The 16,304-nt window shown below is 42.0% G+C and overlaps 1 long non-coding RNA gene across 2 annotated transcripts; it reads right to left on the bottom strand.

Moving 5' to 3' along the window:
* Positions 1-965: 965 nt before the first annotated feature.
* On the bottom strand, positions 966-15,986 carry LOC113018624 (uncharacterized). Of its 2 annotated transcripts, none has more exons than XR_003271826.1 (3): positions 15,707-15,986; positions 15,215-15,436; positions 966-2,475 (listed from the first exon to the last, which is right to left on the bottom strand). It is a non-coding gene; the product is annotated as an uncharacterized LOC113018624 (long non-coding RNA). The 2 variants fall into 2 exon arrangements; XR_003271825.1 differs by having other exon boundaries at positions 15,636-15,986.
* Positions 15,987-16,304: the final 318 nt, after the last annotated feature.

A 16,304-nucleotide genomic window follows, 5' to 3' on the forward strand; every position in this document is an offset into this window, starting at 1 on the left:
TAAACTTGCAAATGTCAGGTTTGCTCAAAACTTCAGAAACCACCTAAGTGGCGATTTCAGTCAGCAACAAAACATCCAACCATATCAACAACTAGGCTGTAGTTTACAATACACACACAGCACAAACTACAAAATATATTCATATATATATATAAATATATATTTAAAAAATATATATACACATTCTTTTCTCGTTTTCTTTTCTTCTTCTTGTTTGACCGAAATGACCGAAAATGAGTGACTGAACCCATAAGCTAGAAAACTGTTCACAGAGGTCAAGACTGAAAGCTGCATTTACACCAAACTTCAATAGGACCTGAAGTCTTTCTGTAACCCTTGCTATCACCATCCTATTTTAGCTAGGCATGACTATATGAAGAGGTAAGAGTTGCCTGGGGAACTGTCACCTAACACTAGCAATAGCTAGCTAGTTAGCCGCTAATAAGCGGAATGCTAATTTTGGCTAACGAAAGATGCTTGCTACAAAAACTGAACAGCAGACTCATTTAGAGTGTCTTTAAGTGCAGCTGAGTGATTAACATTACAAAATATTGTCTACCTGTCACTCAAAGCTCCCTCATCCTTAATAAAATATATCTTTGTAATACATATTAGAATATAAATGTAGAGTATAAAATTACCTCTCCTTACAGAGTGTAGGGGGGAATATTAGCATCACCAGAAGCAGCTGCTTGGTTTAGACTTAGCATTTTATTTCCATTATCGAGCTACAGCAGGAAGCTGTTTCCACAGAGATAAAACAACCATACACTGTACCTGCTTCAAATAAGAGATACTCAAATAATACAGTGAAGCCTGTAGTTGTCGAGGAGCGAGGAATGTCCCCCAGGTATCGATGTACCAGAAATTATTCTTACTGCTTTTACTGTGTGAAATTCACTTGAAGCAGGTTTAAGGTGGCATGCTTCATATAAATATGTAAATAAACATGGTTCAATTCATAGTACATTCTCAGAATTTAATATAGGGTGTAAAGAGCATCTTCACTTCTTAGTTTCATGTCAGGTTAGTTCGACATGGAGATTTCTTCCACCCCGTAGGGCTCGTTCTTAAGCGCAGAGGGGTGACAGGTCCTGCCTTCACTTTTACCAAAAGCAGTGAGAGGAAGAAAGAATGGCAACTTAAACATGCCATTTATTCCACATATTCAAATCTGTTCGCAGCGCAATGTCAAACTCTCTGTGATGTCAGGTCCTCGAGTGAATGAGCTGCGTCCGTATTGACATTTTTAACAACATTAATTTCAATCAAGCTGCTGAGGAAGTACTTCTGTTTAGCTGGGAGCTAATGAAGAGAAAAAGACACACATATGGGACTCTTTTTCTTTTTTTGTGTGTGTCTCATCCTTCGATCTGCGCCCAGATCCATATGCCATATGGGAAAGCACGGATGACAAGATCCAAGAGTTCAATGCATTTCCAGTCTTTCTCCAAATGCAGCTGAAGAATCAAAAAAGGACTCCCTCTCTTGTCTCATATAGTCCCCTGGGCACATGAAAGTGAAGGTTGCTCTTGCAGCCCTTTTAATGACGGGCCTTTTTTTGAGAGAGAGAGAGGTTTTTGTTTCATTTAGAGCAAATCTTCATTGTTAATCCATTGCCTGTTGCCAGGTTTGGACGCGCGGCGCCATATGTTGCACGCTGCCTCACTACCTTTCTTCTAAACCAAGGATTTCAAATTTGTCATTTTGATATGTTTCATAACGAGACAGCACGTTTCACGTGGGCTGACGGTCCTTATTAATGTAAAGCTGCAAACAGCTTCAGAGCTAATACAATTTATGACAAGAATACACAGCTGAAGGCTGTCAGGGCCATTTTACACGCGACACTCTGGGAAAGTTTTAAAGCCTTAAAAAGTTCAGGCCCGTTTTGTGGATCTACCTGACCCTGGTGGTGTTCAGATCGTATGAAAACCAAGAACATCTATATTCACTCTCGACTAAAGTATACAAACATTTCTAAGTCAGTCACAGTTTTGAGAGATCTGGCTGAGTCACAACAATGTGCTTCAGCCAAGACCAAGTCTGGAAACCATTAACATAGAATATAACCCGGCTTGAGCAGAAAGCACAGTAAATGTTAAGCAGGTGAGAGACTCTGAAGCTATAGTAACACAAAACTATTTTGTTACGCCTGAAACATTTTTACATTTGAATCCACAGATTTCGTGTTCGTGAGGCAGAAGTTTGTGGACACCATTTTTAAGGTATTAGCAGTGGGGGTTTTTTAAAAAGTAGCCAGCCCACAACATAAACAGTTTTTCCAGCTAGCACGTTCACAGGTGGGAGTACAATATTACCGTGCCACAGTCTATACATTGCACCATTCATCACATAATTAGATTTTCATGAAGTAGATTGCCTCCTTATTGGCTGTCACGTCGACTCTGTGCCATCAATGCGAGAAGCCCCTTCTGCAGTCCGCTCCATCAGGCCCGTTTTTGCTTTGCATACCTGCCAACAAAGCCATAAAGAAATTACCCTAATCATCACGGTAATTAACATCAATAATTATTGACAGTGGCATGAACGAGGAGGGATGGATGGACGAAACGGACGCTTCTCTTTCCTGAGCACTTTGAAGCCAGTTTCCTGGAAGAAGTTTAAAAAAAAAAAGTCCAGTAAGCGTGCGATGTACACGAGGTATAGGAGCCAAGTTGACGTCATATATTTGCTAATGTTGTGCGCCAACCAACAACAGCAGGTGACCCAGCTTCCCCCCCCCCCCCTCCAGCACACACTCACACAAACACTCCAGCAGTGCCACCCACCCCCCTACCACCATCCACAACCCCATCATCTCCTCCCTGGTTGCCAGGAGTGCACCTGCAGCTTATTATCCAAGCCTTTAGGTTTATAATGTAGCGCAGGTGCCAAAGTGCCAAAGCACCATTGTAGCACACACACACACACACACAAGTCAACAAACTAACAGGCACAGAAATGGGCATACACGCTTACAGATGTGCAATGATTAATTAATACTATGGTAGGTAAAGCCTTAACATTGTTCCCTGTGAGTGTTGGGTAACACATATGGGAAGAAGAAAATAATTTGCCTTGAGTTGTTCATTTGGTTTTTGCATAAATAGTTATTAGTGACTTTGTTCTCAGGAATGAAAACACCTGACAACATACGATGTGTTCATTCCTCGGAAAAAGCATTGTGCTGTATTATTGGTGGGATGTGACATAAGATAGCAGTTGTTTAGAGTGCTTTGGTCTGATTGGCCTGGTTCCTGAGATAGACATGTAGACATGTTTGCCTTCTATCAAAGATAAAAAATAAAAATAAATGGGCCTTACTCTAAAAGAATAATTCTGAAAAAACTCATCAGCAATGACTTTTTACAGAAATCAGTACCTGGTTACTCAAAAAAAATATTTTCCACCAAAATACACCCACCATAACTGTCTCACCAAAACAGACATGATATAAAAGGTGAAGCAGTATCCAGATCCGAAAAGTATGGAAGCCCGTTTCTGCCACTATAAAACAAAAAGAAATAACTTGACATTTTGAGTTATCTTTCTCAAAATTATTATTATTTTTATTAAGTCATATTTTGACAAAAATAACTAAAAATGTTGAGAAAAGTAACTCGAAATTTCGAGTTAGCACTGCCAATAAGTAATCTACGTGAATGACGTCATTTCCTTGTTACCCGTAAGCTGAGGCCCTCAGCCACAAATGCTACAGCTAAGCTACCGGTATTACAGCCAGTCATGAATGCGTAAATTGCTGAGTATTTTCAACGTGGCTTCACAAATGATGAAATCCTTGTGTTATTAGCTGAATCACATGGCGTTACTATCAAATCAAATCAAATCAAATCACTTTTATTGTCACATCACATGTGCAGGTACATTGGTACAGCACATGTGAGTGAAATTCTTGTGTGCGAGCTTCACAAGCAACAGAGTTGTGCAAATACAATAATGTAAACAAGCAAAATACAAGAATGGCTACATCTGAAACTAATAAATATATGTACAATATATAATAGTATATGCATTTCTGGATGTGTATACCGTATTTTCACGACCATAAGGCGCACTTAAAAGTCTTAGATTTTCTTCAAAAAGTGCGGCGCGCCCTATAGCGCGGTGCGCCCTATGTGTTGTAAGGAGGACGTAGTAGAGAACACCATGAGAACGTTAAAGGGTGAAGTGTGGGCGTTGATCGTATATACCGGGACAATCGCACATACCTGTATAAAAGAACAGGTATGTGCATTATGCAGGACATCGTTGTTTTAACAACCCTGAAAATGGCAAAGAGCCACGCTTACGAAGCACAGTTTAAACTGAAGGCCATCAGCTACGCGGAGGAACATGGAAATCGAGCAGCGGCGAGAGAATTTAAGATTAACGAATCGATGGTTCGCAAATGGAGGAAGCTGGAAAACAAGCTCCGGCAGGTCAAGAAAACGCAGCTGAGTTTCCGCGGACATAAGGCGAGGTGGCCCGAGTTGGAGGAAAGACTCGAGCGGTGGATCATCGAACAAAGAGCGAGCGTGAGAAGCGTTTCGACGGTCACCATTCGGCTAAAAGCAGTTTCACTAGCTGAAGAGATGAACATTGAACATTTCCAAGGAGGTCCGTCTTGGTGCTTTCGTTTTATGAAACGGTGCCATTTTTCCATCCGGACCAGGACTACGGTAGCGCAGCAACTTCCAGCGGATTATAAGGAAAAGCTGGCAATCTTCCGCTCCTACTGCAGCAAACACATCAGCGACAAAAACATCCAGCCCAGCCACATCACAAACATGGATGAGGTCCTGCTCACTTTTGATATCCCGGTGAGTCACACTGTGGAGAAGAAGGGGACCAGCACGGTAGCGATACGCACAACGGGGTATGAAAAGTCTTCTTTTACTGTTGTGCTTGGCTGCCATGCTAATGGACAGAAACTGCCGCCTATGGTGATTTTTAAGCGAAAGACTTTGCCTAAAGAGAAGTTTCCAGCAGAAATCATCATTAAGGCAAATGAAAAGGGCTGGATGGATGAGGAAATGATGAAAGACTGGCTGAGGGAGGTGTATGTAAGGAGACCAGGTGGTTTTTTCCACGCAGTTTCACTAAGAGTGGAAGGCAGCGCCGGGCGAGTTACGCCACAATTTGCCAATGGATTGTAGATGCTTGGGCTAACATGTCTGCTGGCACTGTTGTTCGAGCTTTCGCAAAAGCCGGCATCGTTTCCGAGGAGCCGCACGGCACGGAAAGTGACTCTGACAGTGAAGACAGTGAACCTGGCATGTTTGATGGAGATTTAGCGCAGCTGTTCAATTCAGACACAGAGGATGAGGACTTCGATGGGTTTGATTGATGATAAAAATGTGAGTACCAAACTTTGTTTTGCTCCTGCTTTATTTTTAAATATGCACACTTGTATGCTTGTGTGTTGTTGATGATGACGATTACCGGCAATAGAAATGTGAGTAAGGTACCGAATTCAGGTTTGCTCCCGCTTTATTTTTAAATACGCATACGGTACTTGTATGCGCCCTATGATCCAGTGCGCCTTATGTGTGTGTTAAATACAGTAAGGGCACACATAACTGAGACTGCGCCTTTTAGCACAGTGCGCCTTATGGTCGTGAAAATACGGTACTAAATATTTTTCTACGTGTGTGTGTGTGTGTGTGTGTGTGTGCGTGTGTGTGTGTGTGTACACATATTTTACAAATTAAATAGAGTAAACAATAAATAAAATATATAAAATAAATAAAATAAAATATACAGAGTGAGACATGTGCAAAACAGTGGCATTACTGTACAGTATGGAGTGCATAATGTTGAAGTTCCAGTAGTGAAGCTGAGGTGTCTATGAAGTGTTCAGCAGTCTGATGGCCTGGTGGAAGAAGCTGTCTCTCAGTCTGCTGGTACGGGACCGGATGCTGCAGAACCTCCTTCCTGATGGGAGCAGTCTGAACAGTTTATGGCTGGGGTGACTGGAGTCCTTGATGATCCTCCCCGCTTTCCTCAGGCACCGCTTCCTGTAGATGTCTTGGAGGGAGGGAAGCTCACCTCCAATTATCCGTTCAGAGCACCGCACTACTCGCTGGAGAGCTTTGCAGTTGTAGGCGGTGCTGTTGCCATACCAGGTGGTGATGCATCCAGTGAGGATGCTCTCAATGGCACAGTGATAGAAGGTCCTGAGGATGCGGGGGCTCATGCCGAATCTTTTCAGTCTCCTGAGAAAGAAGAGGCGCTGCTGCGCCTTCTTCACTGTTTTGTTTGTGTGTACTGACCACGTAAGATCCTCATCCAGATGTACACCAAGGAACCGGAAGCTGCTCACTCTCTCCACAGCAGCGCCGCTGATGGTGATGGGGGTGTGTACTTCTCTGCACCTCCGGAAGTCCACTATCAACTCCTTTGTCTTTGCGACGTTGAGGGTGAGATGGTTGTCTTGACACCAGTGGGTCAGGGCGCTGACCTCCTCCCTGTAAGCCGTCTCATCACCGTTGGTGATAAGACCCACCACTGTAGTGTCGTCCGCAAACTTCACAATGATGTTGGAGCTGTTAGTGGCTGTGCAGTCGTAGGTGTAGAGTGAGTACAGGAGAGGGCTCAGTACACACCCCTGTGGAGCACCAGTGATGCTGAGGTGATGCTGCCCAGTCTGACCACTTGGCGTCTGTCAGACAGGAAGCTAAGGATCCAGCTGCAGAGGGAGCTGCTCAGTCCTAGATCCTGCAGTTTCCTGTCCAGCTTCGAGGGAACGATGGTATCAGTAAACGTACTTGCGAAAGAGCCAATTTGTTGCTATACATTGGTAGCTCATGATCCGGTTTTGAGATCCATATCCTTCCGGGTAACAAGAAAATAACGTCATTCACGTAGTTTACTGACTAGCAATGGTAACTCAAAATTTTGAGTTATTATTGTCAAATTAATAAGTTAAAATTTTGAGAAAGATAACTCAAAATTTGATGGATAGTTTTTTTTGTTTTGTTTTTTTTTAGTGGCAGAAATGGGCTTCCATAGAAAGTGAAACCTGTATAAAAATGACTGCATTTTTTTTTTTTGTCCAGCAGGAGGCCACTCCTCTGGTTGTATAGATCAGTGTTTCTCCTTTTGGAGCCATGGCACACATTTCACATTAGACAAATCACACGGCACACCACCAAACCAAAATGTCACAAAAAGCATGTTGATCATTTTTCCCAGCGCACCAGGCACAGGGAATTGGTTCGGTTTGTCCCCAGTATACTTTTGTTTTCTTTCTTCTGACCACTATTCATGCTAGGGCCTTCATCTGGGTCGAAACTGGCTACTTTTTTCTTTTCAAATATTTATGTATTGCTATTACGCGCTCTGTCGTCTGACAGCGTGACTATTATGTAATTTCTTCTTCATCTTCTTCTGTTCTACTGGCAGTTGGCAAACCATTTAATTAGAGCAGGTAGTTGTACGGCCCTCTAGTGGAAGAGAATTTAATTGTTCTGCCCGTTAATCACGCTTGTAGCTTAGAGTACTAATCGGGTGGAACCAGATAATCCTCCACGGCACACTTGATCATTTCTCACGGCACACCTATGTGCCGCAACACAGTGGTTGGAAAACACTGGTATAGATGCTTACAGGGAACAGATTTGTCTCCTTTGACGCACGCCCTCAGTACACACGTTCATAAGGAGTTAATAGCGTCAGTCGCCAGTTTCAAATCATACCGAATACAACATGATGTTGATTTTGCTCATTACGATTTCCATTAAAGTAAAAAAGAAGAAAAAAAGCACGGTATGCTCTGCCGTTTGATTAACAGCTCTGCTTGTTAGGTCCACTTTCAAAACACGGAGATGACATCGGAAGAAGAAAACAAAAAACAAAAGAAAAAGGAACAATATTTTAATAACCATACAGCGGCTGCATCTATCTTTTATTTACAGTCTGTTTTGACAGGTTGTAAACACCAGCTGAGCTGTAATGTTAACTAGCTGCGCAACTCTTTTGGTTGACAGATGCAGACAGCAGAAAGATAATAGCTCCCACTTTAAATTCTCCACAGCACGGCTGCCGGACGTTTTTAAGTAACCTACTTGTGGTTTGTAGAAAGAGACTGCCGAGTTTTTCAAATGCATTTTTTAGCACAAAGTAAGAGCCCTTCTCTCCAAAACACTCCAAAACTGGACAACTCCCACAATCGAGACAATCGAGATGGATGACAACCTATGTGTTTTAAAACAACTACATCATTTTAGTGCGATCTGTCCCTTTGAAATGGCAAATTTAGGCCTATTGCTAGGCCTAACGTAGTAAAATGTACTGTAATATTATGCTTAATAGTGCAGTGTTAGAGAAAGACACTTAAGGAAAAAAGGAAAAAACAATTCTGGGGGAGAAATATCAAAATTTCTGCCAAAAGTCTTCTTGTAGCTGGAATAAATGGCTAGACATCATTAATAAAATCAATCAACTGATCAACTGAAGGGGGCAGGAAAAGTCAGACACTTCAACATTAGCAAGAAAAGAAACAGGAGGTACAGTGCTCAGCATAAATGAGTACACCCCACTACATTTGTCAAAAACCCTTTAGTCAACATTTTCTATGATCAAATCTTGTTTGCAATCTTGCAAACAAGATTTGTGAATTTGCACACACAAAAAAGTGATTTCCCTAACAAATTCATTCGAGCACATTCAAGCCCATGTCGCAAAAATGAGTACACCCCAATTATAGTCTTAGGAGAAAAGCCACACTTAAGACTACAAAATTCAAATTAACAGGCATTCAACCACAGGTGAGTCTAATGATTCATTTAAGAGGTGTCCAGCTGACAGGTGACTATAAAAGGGCATTACTTAACAAAGAAAAGCCCTTCCCATTTCATGCTGTCAGCAATGGCTCCACATGGAAAAGAAATATGGGCAGAAGTCTGTGCCATCAGAAACTGAATTTGAATAAGTTAAATTCAAATTTGAATTGCTCGGATTGAATCTGAATTGTAACTTGAATAAATGCTTTTAAAAACTGAATATGAATTATCCTAATTTGAAATTCAATTTATTGGTTTGAAAATGATCATCACTAAATTGACATTGAATTTTATATTTTGAAAATGAATTAATTTGCTTTGAAACCGTATTTTATCCTTTAAAAGTTTAGCTCTCGAATAATTTCAGATTCACTTGTCACCATCCAGTTTCAGTTCTACAATTCAATTTCAGTTCCAAATTTCAGTTTTTTTGGGACTTACATCCGGTTCCGGTTCAAGAGTAATCGAGCGCAGATTAATAGAACTACGTTTTACTAGCGGACCGAAAGTGTAGCTAACTGCAGTGAAAGTTCACTGCAGTTAGCTAAAGCAGTATAAAGCCAAACTGGAGTGACCGTTTCCTGTGACACCATACAGCGCAAACTGCAGAGGAATGGCATGCATGGGTATTGTACACGAAGGAAGCCTCTCCTAAAGCCCATGCACAAAAAAGCATGCCTAGAATTTCCTAGGGCCCATGCTGAAAAAGATGAAGACTACTGGGACTCCAAAAAAAAGATCCACACATCTAAAGCTACTGTTGCATTTCTGAAGAAGAACAGGGTGATTGAATGGTTCATTTAAGTATGTCTCCTGATCTGAACCGAATCGAACACCTGTGAGGAATTCTGAAGCGATAAGTTGAGCATCACTCTCCATCCACCATCCGGGCTCTAAAAGAGGTTATTCTTGAAGGATGGAAAAAAATAGATGTTGCAATATGTCACCAACTTGTTCATTCCATGCCTAGAAGACTTGGTGCTGTCCTAGAAAATCATGGTGGTCATACAAAATACTAGATGTAGTAGTTTTTGTTGTGGGGTGTATTCATTTTTGCTTCAACCAATTTGAGTAAAACTGAAGATTTTGTGATCTAAGTTATATTATTAACCTTAATTTCATGTTATGGAGTTAAACAAGTCTTCAATAAAACTCAGCCTTGTGAAGATTTTGGAAATTGTTCTTTCGTTCATTGAGCTGCTGATTAAATCTGTACTTTTTAAAGGGGGTGTACTCATTTATGCTGAGCACTGTAAGTCACAGGACGAGACTTCTAGGCAAAGCAAAGCGAGCTAATCTAATTATCTGAGCTTTCATAAAGTAAGAAGAGGGCTATTGTTATTCTCTCTTGGTTTATTTATCTGTTTACTAACTGAGTGTGTGAAGCGATATGCTCTCCTTCAAAAAGAGGTCAAAGGTCAGCCCTGTGTACCGAATAGCAGCTTGTGGCAGAAGCTGATATGGATGCAGCGTGCTGTTCAAGGACGCTTCAGCGAGCGTGAGCGTGCGTGACAACGCAAGGGCAACGTGGACGGTTACCGTACTCTCTCCCTGCCAACGGCAAACAGCAAAACTCGTGTTTTTCTTGCTGAACTGGGTCTGCAGCGGCACCGCCGGCACGTGCGCATCACGCTTCTAAAGCAACACGAATCGGTTCCTGGTTCAGCAGAAATTCGCTTAACTTGCAAGCTTTTCATAACAGGCCAGATTATTGTGCAGCGGGCGAACATCTGTCTTTCCCCTCATATCGTTTGTTTGAACAGTTGTTTAATTCCTAACATCCTGTATATTGATATTGTATTATGCTCGGAGAAATAGAAACATACAGTGAGGTTTTTTGTTGTTGTTTTTTTTCTAAAAAGCCCTTTATTGTTCTGTCTTTTTTCACCAACTTTGTTTGGCGATGATTTTGCGAGCTGAATTGATGGCAAACCGCAGGGAGCTCCGGGCGGGCTGAGACACTGACCACAGGCACCCCGATCCAGACTCAGTGACAGAACTCGCGGTGACATCTGCTTTTACTCAGGGAGAGCACTTCAGCACTTAATAAAGCATGTAATCGCAGTGTTGTAACTTGGGAGCAGACGAAGCAAAGCAGGCGCGGAAGTGAACTCATCATATACGGACTCGTCCCCGTTCACAAATGTCTGCTTTTGCTTATCTCGTTCGAGTTTATCGGCAATTTTACATTAAGACCCAAATGAAGACAAAGTGCCCCTTAAAGCCTTTTTGATTGATTACAGCTCTTTGCTGCGAAAGCAAAAAAAAAGCCATTTAACAAAAAGAAGAAAAAGAATACGACTTAAAAGGTGTTGCTCTCTGTTCTTATATACATCTGCATGCAATTTTCTGCATGTAAGTAGACAGGGGAAGGTTGTAGTTTTTAATGCCAGTGTAATTTGGGAGGCTGAAAGCTGCACGCTGCAACCAACAACAAAAGGGGGTTTTGTAAGCTTTATGACATCTGGGATACAGGTCACTTTTATTGTTTCCCAACGCAACATGCTGAAGAGGCAGACGGGCCACATTGCCGAAATATTTAGAAAAGAAACGGGGGAAAAAATCCCTCAGGTTGCTAAAATGTGAAGGCTTGCAGCAGCGTTGCAGTATGGAGGCAGGCTGGAATGAAATTCACTTTGAGTGTGTTCTTTGCATCTCGTCTCATATTTCAGCTAAACTGCCTGCTCGCCAGGGCCAAGGAATGCATCAAGCGCCATAAATCAGGGGCTTGATAGGAACTTGGCGGCCAGACAGCGGTGCAGAGTGCAGTGTTATGTAGCTACAGTACAGTAAAGATGTTTTAAGGTGAACATTACCATCTTGGAGGAAGAGGGAAAAACGAGGGGGAGGATACTTTGATTCAGGGGGAATTTTGTCCAAATGACAGAGCAACGAAAGCTCTTCTCACCTCCTTGAGCCGCTCACATTCCTGCACTTGTGAATCACTATGATCACCCGGAGGAATACAGGCCTCAAACTGCAGTCTGGCACTGCTTTTAATTTTATTTATGCAGCAGAGTTTGGACTCAGGAAACACATCTTTATCCCGAGGAGCACACATGCAGGTGGGCTCGCTTGAGCTATCTTGTGTGTTTTGTTCTTGTCAAGGCGAGAAAGAGGCAAAAGAGTTCACGTACGAGAGGCAGCCGGCACTGTGTGTGCCAGGTTTGTTTGTCACATCTCCGCCTGTCTGCGCCTTATGCAAATGGGCAGGGGGGCTGGGAGGGACGGCTCCATGGGAAACTGCTGGTGCTAATCCAGCATGTTGAACAGGGGAGGAGAGGAGTACTTTTCAATAAAGCACCCCCCACCCCTCTGTCAAGTCAAACACACACAAACACAAATGCACGCACACACGCACACATGAATGATGGGTTCTCATCCCATGTGCGTGCGCGCTTTCGAACAAACATCAGAAGGAAAACACAAAGACACACAGGCGCTCTCCCGCTTTCTCCCTCTCACACACACATAAACACTGAACACCTGTTTCTTTTCCGCGCATCCAAACAGACATGCTTTAATATGTGAACAAATCCCACGATCTTAAGAACCCACTCTCAATCCGCAGGGTGTAATACCGGGGTGCTTTCAGTGAGATAACAACAAGGCTCAGTGTGATCGGTCTGTACTACCACCTATAGATAGACTAATAACACGCTCCAGCCACAGTCCATGACTTAGACTATGAAATTTATGCAAATTTGTGTGGGAATACACAGAGCCGAGAGCACTATTTAGGACTAGTGCATTTTTAGACAGCCCTCTTTTATTCCCAGAGCTCTCTTCAACTACATTTTTGCAAACAAACGCGGGCTGTTGCCTGAGATCTTGAGGGTCCCTTCACGAAGGCTGAAGTTGTTCACTGAAAGAGGTTGTCTTTTGTGAAATTCCTAAAACGCTAGAAGTCTCTAATATTTTTAGCGAACCAAGCCCTGCTGTCGTTAATTAGTTAAAATAACTGTTTTGGGGGGAAATATTTAAATAGATATTCACGTCTCTGAGTGAATTCTCACAGACAACAGATAGTTAAAATACCCAGCTTTATAGAACAAATGCAGCTGTCTACAGCCTGGTGCAAAAAAAAAAAAAGAATTGTTTATAGCGTATTTTCCCTTTTATAGCAGCTGCAAACTCAGTGGTCTTTGTATAACTTATAAATTTACACTGTATTCGTTTTTTAAGATAAAGCAAGTCATTTTTTTTAGCTTATTTAATAAAAAAATATGTTAAATTCACAAATATGCATTGATTAGCATGTATAATTTACAAATTGATGTGCTATCAAAATGTTGTCATTAATCTATCAAAAATAGATAGGGATGGGCTCTATCCGGTTGTTCAGTGATGACGCGACGAATCCTACTTCCGGGCCTAAAGTAGTCTGCGTTTAATATGGATTTTGTGTTGTTAACATGTTTAATGTTTTGTATTTTCTTATATTTGATCTCAAAAAGCTCCTAAAACAGTCAGTGATCACTGCTGACCTCCCTCGGCTTTTATTACCACTAATCATTTATTTAAGCTCAGTTTTTAAAACCTTAGGATGTAACTACAGCCCAGCCCATGCAGCAGTATATGAATGACTAACCTCGTATTGTGGATGGATTATCTCAGTTGTTCTCCTGGCTGAAGTTTGGTCCTTTTACAGCATCCTGCCATGCGATTACATTTGTTCCTGACCACCGAGAACACTCACGTTAACTTTTATCGAGTGGAAAAAAAGTTAGCTTGTTCATATTATGCTAACATAGCTGTGTCGCTAGCGGTCACGTAGCACATCATTATATACCAGCTAGCCAAACTTCAGTAACCCTACAAACGTCACTGCTGTTTAGTTTTCTGTCTTCATTTATGTTGGAAGTGATAACAGAGCTGTACGTTTTAATTTGTTTCCAAAACCCCGCAGTCAGGACATGCTATATTTAGATAGAAGCTAGCGAGCTAACTTCCTGCTAACTTCTAACTCCGTTAAATGTCATAAATTCCATTTTCATGGATGCCTGGATGTTAAACTCAATTGTTACACCTGGTAGAGCAGAACGCTGATCATTTTATTAAAGATGAAAGACTTTAGACTGTTTTTCCAACTCTCAGTAATGCCATAGTGATCGTTTGATATATGGACCTGCAGCGGAGTTTAGACCCAGACACGGCTAGTGACGTCAGACTGAACAACCGGATTATTGTTAGCAGATTAAAAATGCAACCCTCCCATCTCCAGAAAGCTGACAATGAGCTGACTAAACAACTGATGTTTCTAAGATAGCATTATGCTAGCTAATGTTAGGCTCGAGTGTCCTAAAAAATCCCACTTTCCCTCTGATTAAGTTTCAGTTTCATTACCTTCTCACTTCATATGAGAGTTTACTTGTGTCTAAGTCTAACCATTTTAGATCCACTTAAAAGACAGTTTCAGTAACACCAACACATAGGCTAATACCGGCTAACAGTGGCAAAAACACAGAACAGTTCATTGGTCAGAAGTGACTCATTAGCTGATATCTAAGTCCTTCAACAAAGTTTTACAGCCTTCTCCAGAGTAAATAAACGTGGACACATATTGACAGTTGAGGTAAACAACACAGACAAACGGCGGCAAGACTTTTTTGTCCTACAGCGACCACCTGATGCGTTTGAATTAGGAGGGGCAAGAATGCAGGACTCAGTTGATGGCAGTTTGCAACCTACTGACATTTACTGGTGAGATTTTACACACTGCAAGTTTAAGTTAGATACCAATACATGCTAGGTGTCACCTCAGCTAATTTTAATCACAGAACTGGACTTCTCAACCATGCTTGTGGCATTGGTGCCTGTTCAAGCACTGTGTGATGAAATTCAAGTATAATTTTATCAGCGCTAATAGCAAATATGTGTATTTTTGTAACACGCTCATTCAGTCTGTGCCTGAGCCTTGCTAATGAAGCTAGATAGCATTAGCTGCTAACTTAGCACTCCAAAAACTCAACCTGTTACATGTAGTGAGCTACTCTGATAAGGCTTTGAGAACCTGTAGAGCTACAGCCACCTCTTGAATCCCTTCAGCAGTAGTCCAGTGTTTATTCATGGTCTTCAGAGGTATAGCCAGAAGGCAATCTCTTCTGGCTGCAGCTTTACATTCAGCAGACAAATATGAAAGAGTATCAGTCCAATATTTCCACAAAACAATTCATTTAAGCAAAACATTGACTCCTGAAATCTCTCCCTTGTGGGTTTTATTTGCAGAGAGAGCAGCGCTGACAGTTTGCAATCTATTTTATAGTTTCCCTTTTGTATTGAAATCATAAGCAGTGTCAACAGTGTCTGCGCCAAACTCTAGTAATATCAATCACTGCAAAGTTTGCCTTAATTACTTCCTGCTAGATAAAGTACATTACACTCGTACTTTGATGCCAAACGACGACAGGATCAGATTCATTCATTACCTGATTCCAACAGCACACAAGATTATATTCCTCCCATAAAACTTGGGGATGTGACAGAGTTCTTTGTGCCGGCCTTGGCTTGAATCCAGCGGTTCAGTCCAGCCCCTGCACTCACAGGTTTGTGTGAGAGTACTCTCTGTGCTTTTCCCCTCTCCATCCTCTTTTCGGTACACAGTCAGACACACGTTGGAGAGCCACAAGACGCCGTTACCTCTCCTGGATCTATATGGGTAGAAAGAGAAAAGGGCGGAAAAAAAAAGGACAAACACAAAAGCAATCAACAAATCCTGTTTGCTTGAGTCCTGCGAAACATAATAGGGCCAAATCATCATCTATTTAGCTTCGTCAAATCACTGACAGCAGGCCTTGATAAAAGAGAGTGGAAAATATGTAGGGTACAAGACTGTGCCAAGACCCTCACCGACAAGAGCCCCCTATTGAAGCCAGATGTTGACTCAACTGGCCAATTTTGATAAATGGCATAATGATTACCATTATAGATCGGGTAATTTTATATCAGCGTGCCACATTGTTGGTCCTCTTTAATGATAGCCAAATGAACTCTGGTTTGTGCCTGAGGCCAGGTGGGCTTTTCTGCTGTTGGTATGCAACATGCAGCGCTTTAACCACCATTCGGAGGGCGCCTGTGCTGAAGTCAGCGCACCTGGTCTTGTGGGCACCAACTGACAGTTCCTGTTGTTGCCATCAAGTGTCCAGCTGAGCCCTGAGCACATCACACAGGTCCGTAATGAGACTTAATTGGCGCTTTAGCCTGACTTTTGCCTCTTTCAATGTCCTCAATCCCATTGGAAAAGCTTATTCAATCAGAGCTTCATGTGCTTGACACAGTGACCCAGATGGATCTTACCTTGTGTGACCCGTGAGGTCCCAGCAGACCAATTGTGCTCTGGTCCGAGCACTGAAGTCTGTCTCCCATCCCTTGGGGATTGGCGCATTACAGCAGATTAGCTGGAGTAATACCTTTATGGAGCATGGGTATGCGGGGTCATGGGATCTTTCCAGGACATGAAAACTAATGTTTGCTTTCAGAGCAAACTGTCACAGACACACTTCTAAGAATCAAGGAAAT

Source organism: Astatotilapia calliptera, chromosome 3 (assembly GCF_900246225.1).
Source record: "Astatotilapia calliptera chromosome 3, fAstCal1.2, whole genome shotgun sequence".
Taxonomy (NCBI): domain Eukaryota; kingdom Metazoa; phylum Chordata; class Actinopteri; order Cichliformes; family Cichlidae; genus Astatotilapia; species Astatotilapia calliptera.